Here is a 6,781-nt window from a genome sequence, read left to right on the forward strand (position 1 = left end):
GTTGCCCAGGTTGGACTCGAACCCATGGGCTCAAAGGATCCTCCTACATCAGCCTCCCAAGCAGCTGGGACTACTGGTGTGAGCCACTGTGCCCAGCTACGACCACTTGTTTTCTTAAATAAAAGAGCTCCCTCAGTACTGTCATGGATCATAATTATTAATAAATTCATAAATTCAGATAATTTGGATTTCAAATATCTGTTTAAATAAAGGGAGGATGTTGTTACAATTCCTAAATGTTAGAACTGGTGCAAGAAAATAAAGCAACAGTTTCATTGTCCACATCAAGGCACTGACGGTGCCAGGATGGAAAAGGAGGTTCGCTCATTCATTCTCCTTCAGACCACAGCAACGTTGCTGCAATTACCTTCCCCAGGCACATTCTGCATAATGGTGCTTTCCATTACAAAGTCACTCACTTGAATCATTTAAATATTGCAAAAAGTGTACAATTTACCTATGTAATGATGTTATTTATAGCATGCCTTTTATCCGCGGATATGCCAGAGTTTGAAAAGCTGCGCTTAATACAGACTTACAGGTGCTTCCAATCTGACCCATGCGAGCAGGCTAATATTGCTGATGTCATTGAGCCTATAGATGAAAAGATGTGAGAGTATCTTCATATATTATTATATTCCATGTTTTCATGTTCTTAATATATGCCAACCTGTCATACGTTCTTTCCCAAGATCACACAGCTCATTCTTTTTTAACCCACTTTTGATCTATTTGACATTCAAACCTTTGGAAGCAATGACAGAATATGGCATTCTGAATGACTTTATGTGAGGACTTTTTTTCTTCTTCTTTTTTTTTAGGCGGAGTTTTGCTCTTGTTGCCCAGGCTGGAGTGCAATGGCGCGATCTCGGCTCACTGCAACCTCCGCCTCCTGGGTTCAAGCGATTCTCCTGCCGCAGCCTCCCAAGTAGCGGGGATTACAGGCATGCGCCACAACGCCCGGCTAATTTTGTATTTTTATTAGAGACGGGTTTCTCCACGTTGGTCAGGTTGGTCTCAAACTCCCAACCTCAGGTGATCTGCCCGCCACGGCCTCCCAAAGTGCTGGGGTTACAGGCGTGAGCCGCCACACCCGGCCATAAGGACTTTTTTTGTGAGCTGAAGATATGTGGATTCAGGAAAAAAAAAACTAAAATATTTAGGTGCATACTTAACATTTCTATGATTAAAAAGTCAGCCTTCACGGTGGCGGGCGCCTGTAGTCCCAGCTACTCAGGAGGCTGAGGCAGGAAAATGGCGTGAACCCGGGAGGTGGAGCTTGCAGTGAGCTGAGATCCGGCCACTGCACTCCAGCCTGGGTGACAGAGTGAGACTCCGTCTCAAAAAAAAAAAAAAAGTCAGCCTTCAGATGGGAGGATCACTGGAGCCCAGGAGTTTAAGGCTGCATGATTGCATCACTGCACTCTGTACTGGGCCACACAGCAAGACCCCGTTTCTAAAAATAAAATACAAATTTAAAAAGTCAGTCTTGTATTAATGGGTATTCTGTTTTAATTTTAACTTGCAAATCTTTCTAAGAAATTAACAACTTTTAGGCATGTTTGGTAGGCTTCACAAGTTTCAGATGCAACAGCATAATCTTCAAAAGATCTGTGCTTTGAAGATATAATAGTTACTCCATGTTACAGTTTGGAGGAAGATAGGTGGAGGTAACGAGTGGGGTGGACAGAGCCTAAGTGACTTGCTCAGGGTTACCAACATGATCAGGGGCTGCCAGAGTTTTAAAGTTTATAATTTCACGTGGACGACATGTTCTATCCTAGAATGTAGAGGACAAAGAATGGGAAAGTAACTATACAAACAAACAGCTTAGCTACTAAAAGTGAATTTTAAATAAATTAAAACAAGTAGTTTTAAAGATAATATCTATAGGTCAAATGAGAATTTAGGACAGTGTGGAAGAACTCCCCACCATGATAATCATGATCCTCTCTCCATCTCCACCGGGATGGAGCTTCAGTTTTACTGTGTTCTCCAGCATTCGTTCCAGAAATTTGTAGGAAGTTGTCATAGAAATGGGATGGAAGCCAGCTATGTTATCTCTCCAAGCTTCACCAATGTGACCCTGATTTTATCCTGGAGCCAATTTTATACATTCCTTTCTTTCCCCACCCCATCTGCCCATCATAAGCTGCCCCTGATCTGCTCTCTGGTTATCATCATGGGTGGTTAAACATTGCTGCATAATCGGTCCTGGCCATAAAACTAGAAGTACAGCCACATCTTCAGGATCATAGCAATGCCGAAGTGAACATTCCTGTGCAAATACCCCGTTGAACATGTGCAAGTGTGTGTAGAATGGGTTTCTTCAGCTCTACTTTCAACCAAGGGGTGATGGTAAGTGCTACCGAGAGGGTTATAATGGAGGATGGAAGATCTGGGTCCAAGTTTCTGCTCTATTGCAGCAGCACTGAGCTGGCAGAAAGCAGCAGGCAAACACCTCCTTCGTGCTCTTATTAGGGGATGTGGAGAGGCACTGCACAGGGAAGCGAGGCAAAGCAAGAAAAAGTGAGCAGCTTCCCTCACAGCAGCAATCAAGTCACACTGCAGATGGTTAGACAGGCAGGGCTGCATTCATGATCCAGTTAACATTGAGCAGAGGCTGCCTTCCACCTGCAAACCAGGGAAAGGAAAGTAAATGGGCTTTATTATCATTGGCCTCACTGACCAGTGGCTCTCCCTTTTTTTGTCTCCAGAACTCATTTGTTGTCCAGACACCCTCTATCTGCCTCTAATTGAAGCCAAAGGTAGAAGGTTAGAAGACCGGCAGCTTAGGTACATAAGCAGCAGGGCTCTTGCCTGGATACGGTGCCAGAGACTTGATGTCTGCTCTTTCCTTCTACCGTCCTACCCCACTCCCCAAGGGCTCTACAACAATAGGCTCTTGATGGGCTAAAGAAGCCTTAGGACCTCCTTATTGTATGGCACATGGTAATACATTTCATAGAGACTGAATAAATGAATACTTTACCTTTAAAAAAAAAAAAAAAAAAAAAAGAAGCCTTAGGACCATCCAACTCCATTCTAAACTGTAGGTGTAACAGTCAGGGTTCTACAGAGAAGGACCACCAGTGGAAGATATAAAAAAGAGATTTTTGTAACATATTGACTCATGCAATTATGGAGACTGAGAAGTCCCATGATCTGCTCTCTGCAAGCTGGAGGCCCAGGAAAGCCAGTCAAATGGTTTGAAGGCCTGAAAGCCAGAGACCTGGTGGTGTAGATTCCACTCCAATTCTAAAAGTCTGAGAACCAGGAGAGCTGAGAGAGAGCAGGAGAAAATGGATGTTCCAGCTCAAGCAGTCGGGGAGAATTAGTTCATCCTGCTTCTATCTTTTTGTTCTATTGAGACCCTCAAGTGATTAGATGATGCCATCTGCTTTTCTCAGTTCACCAAATCAAATGCTAACCTCTTCCAGAAATAATGTTTAAACAGTTATCTGGGCATCCTGTGGCCCAGTCAAGTGGATGGATAAAATTAACCATCCCAGTTGGTAAAACAAATACAACTCCCAAAAGGGAGACAAGGACAATCTTTAAGGACACTGCTTTCTCTGGAGGAAACTCTGTACTAAGTTTGTTCAATACAGGGAGGTTCCTGACTTGGTTGGATTCACAAGAAGCAGATCTTGAGTCAAGGATTCATATGCAAGTGATGAGTTATGGGAGTGCTGATGAAAGAGTGGGGCAGCCAGAAAGGGGAGAGAAGTCAAGGGAGAGTGTACTTTTAGGCAAAATCCCAGCTTTAACTTGATGGTGCAGAGGAGCTTTGAAATGCACATTATACCTCCAAGTATGTCCCAACTCAAGGGAAAGAGCCGGGTTTTTATAACCTGTCCCACCTGTCATCTGCTAAGGCCCACCCCAAAGGAACCTAATTTCCCAGGCAATTCTGGCTGTCTGCTGGTGTAAGCAAAGTGGCTCAGGACTGTAGTCCCAAGAAAGCCACAGGTGTGGCCATCAGGAAAAAAGTATATAGAAGTCAGAGGATGGCCACAGACACAGCCAGAATCCAAGGGAATCTGGGCAGGAGAAGGGAGGGAGCACCACCTTAAAGAAGAATATGATGGAAAGTAGGAACAACGGAATCTATTCCACACACATATTTGCACATGTTCAAAAGGGCACATGCCCAAGAATGTTCATTTCAGCACTGTTTTTAGATAGCAAAAAATAAAAATAAAACGTTGGAAACCATCTAAATATCCACTAATGGTGGGCTAAATAAATCAATTACAACATGTTCAGATTATACTATTCAGTGAATACAAAAAATATATGAGATTGTTATGCTCTTCAAGCTATATTATTAAATGAAAAAAACTCAAATTGCAGATTAATAATGTTACCATGCAACATATTTTTTAAAATTTAAAATTAGATGTGTAAATAAATTTACACACATCCATGTGCGAAAATGTCTAGAAAAAGGTCTAGAAAAGTATATGCCAAAGTGAGGAGAGAGTAGGGTTGCTGTGTGTGTCAAAGGGGACTCATAACATTTTATTCAATAGGCTTGATTATTAGAATATTTTCCAGTAACTGTGTGTTTATGTATTATTCATGTAGTTACAAACAAAATTGCCTTTGTAAAAGCAGGTCTGACATTTTGAAATGTGGAGCTGTAACTGATCTATGAACCACAGGAAAAAATCAAAATTTCTCCTTTCCATCCTTATGTTTTTGTTGTACAATGCCCTTGACAGAAAGTGGAGGTAATTTCCAAAGATACCCTGACCCCCAGGAATCAAGATGGCCAAAGGGCATAATAATTTTCTGTGTTCAGTTGACATTTTGTTATGCCACTAAATGGACTCTTATCTTTCAATGTTTTAAGGTTTAAATGTCTTCCATAAACCTGTTTTAGCAGGAAACATCAAGCTTTGCAAGATGGATATTACATGACCCTTAAGGATGGAGCCTAGGACACTGTTTCTCATTTGGGCTCTTCTCACAGCTTCTGGTCCATGTTTTCCTCATGGTAGAAGCTGAACCAGTGTCGGTTGGCAGGCTCCCAAAGATTCTTCAGGCACGTTGGCACTTTGCTTCCTTAAGGGTGCTAGAATACTTACATAAATAAAGAGCTTACTTCTCAAATATATGTAATCTTAGGGTACTTTGATTTGGATGTAGCTTGACTTAGTGTAATGTATTCATGGGTTTTTAGGTCTTAAGACTTATATTGAGAAGACAGTGGCAAAGCATAGCGCATATAATAATCTTCAAACTGATAACAAGGAAGGGTAATGAAATGAAATAATAGAGCCAAGTAAGAGAAACGACAAGATCAAAAAGAAGGAATGGGGCCGGGCACGGTGGCTCACACCTATAATCCCAGCACTTTGGGAGACTGAGGCAGGTGGATCACCTGAGGTCAGAGGTTCAAGACCAGCCTGGTCAACATGGTGAAACCCCATCTCTACTAAATATAAAAAATTAGTTGGGCATGGTGGCGGGCACCTGTAATCCCAGCTACTCAGGAGGCTGGGGCAGGGGAATTGTTTGAACACGGGAGGCGGAGGTTGCAGTGAGCTGAGATTGTGCCATTGCACTCTAGCCTAGGTGACAAGAGCGAAACTTGATCTCAAAAAAATAAATAAATAAAGAAGGGATGAAGAGTAGATAAGTAATTTCGTAGAAACTGAGAGAGGATTCTCCCAGAGATGAAGTTACTGTATTTTTTTTATTCCTTTCTACTGTCTCCTTTGCTAAAATGCTCCCACCTCCCAACTTAAGAAATCCACAATCCTGTCTCATTCATAAGTAGCTATGACCCATCTCTCTCCTTTCATTCCCAATCAGTAGTTGTGAATGCTTTCCCACGATCATCACCTTCACAGCTATTCAGCTCTCCCACTTGGCTCCACTCCACCTCCCTTGCGAAGGTTATCGGTATCTTTACAGTTTCAGAATCAGATGGACATTTTTTATTCTAGTCTCACTTGAGAAGCAGTCTGGTGTCGTGAAATGAACCTCAGCGTGCTCCTTTTTCGAGATTTGACTTAAATGTCACCTGTTTCAGTAAGGCACATGCCAACATGTCTTCAAAGAGTTGGGTACAGTTTTCTCTTTGTGTTGTTAGTACCAACACATACATTCCATTTAGAACTTCTGTCATTGTCTTATCATGACTTACAGATCTGTCCCCTGCAGTGGCATACGAGGTTCTTGAGGGCAAAGACTGTATCTACGTTAATCCTGTCCCAGTGTCCGGCCAATAGAAGGTATTCAGTAATAGCTATTGAGTGAATGAGTTAATGAATGACTGAATGAATTGGTAAATGAATGCTCATACATAAGTCTGGAAAACAGACACACGAAAGATAATAATTCTTCAGATAGCTAAGAAAGACATAGCCATAATTTGAACTGAGAGGAAGTAAATGAGAATACAGGAAAAAAAGGGGGGCTGAAGAATCCCAAGTTTGGGTCTAAAAACATAAGCCTAGAATATAAAATACAGAAAAACAGTTGGTCTGGGTAATGATTAATGAGGTCAAACCTTTTGAACTAGGTTCAATAATAATAAAAAGATTTTCCTTCAGACTCTTTTCTTGTACAAGGTACATGACTCAAGGCATCATTACCTTGTAGTAAACTAGTTCACCTCCACTTAACAGACAGTCTGTGTTGATGACTACTAGATGGCAGGACAGGCAAAGGTTTTGGTTCCAGTGACTCAATATGTAAAGGAAAAATTCTGCCAGATTCCTTGAGTTCCAGGCAAGAGGCCGTGAGGCAATAATGTCAGGGAATCAAT

General features: G+C 41.8%; 1 long non-coding RNA gene across 1 annotated transcript; it reads right to left on the reverse strand.

Moving 5' to 3' along the window:
• Positions 1 to 3,104: 3,104 nt before the first annotated feature.
• LOC112618230 lies at positions 3,105 to 6,075 on the reverse strand. Its single transcript, XR_003118048.1, has 2 exons — positions 5,854 to 6,075; positions 3,105 to 3,282 (listed from the first exon to the last, which is right to left on the reverse strand). It is a non-coding gene; the product is annotated as an uncharacterized LOC112618230 (long non-coding RNA).
• Between the last annotated feature and the right edge of the window lie 706 nt (positions 6,076 to 6,781).

This window comes from Theropithecus gelada, chromosome 1 (assembly GCF_003255815.1).
Source record: "Theropithecus gelada isolate Dixy chromosome 1, Tgel_1.0, whole genome shotgun sequence".
NCBI lineage: Eukaryota > Metazoa > Chordata > Mammalia > Primates > Cercopithecidae > Theropithecus > Theropithecus gelada.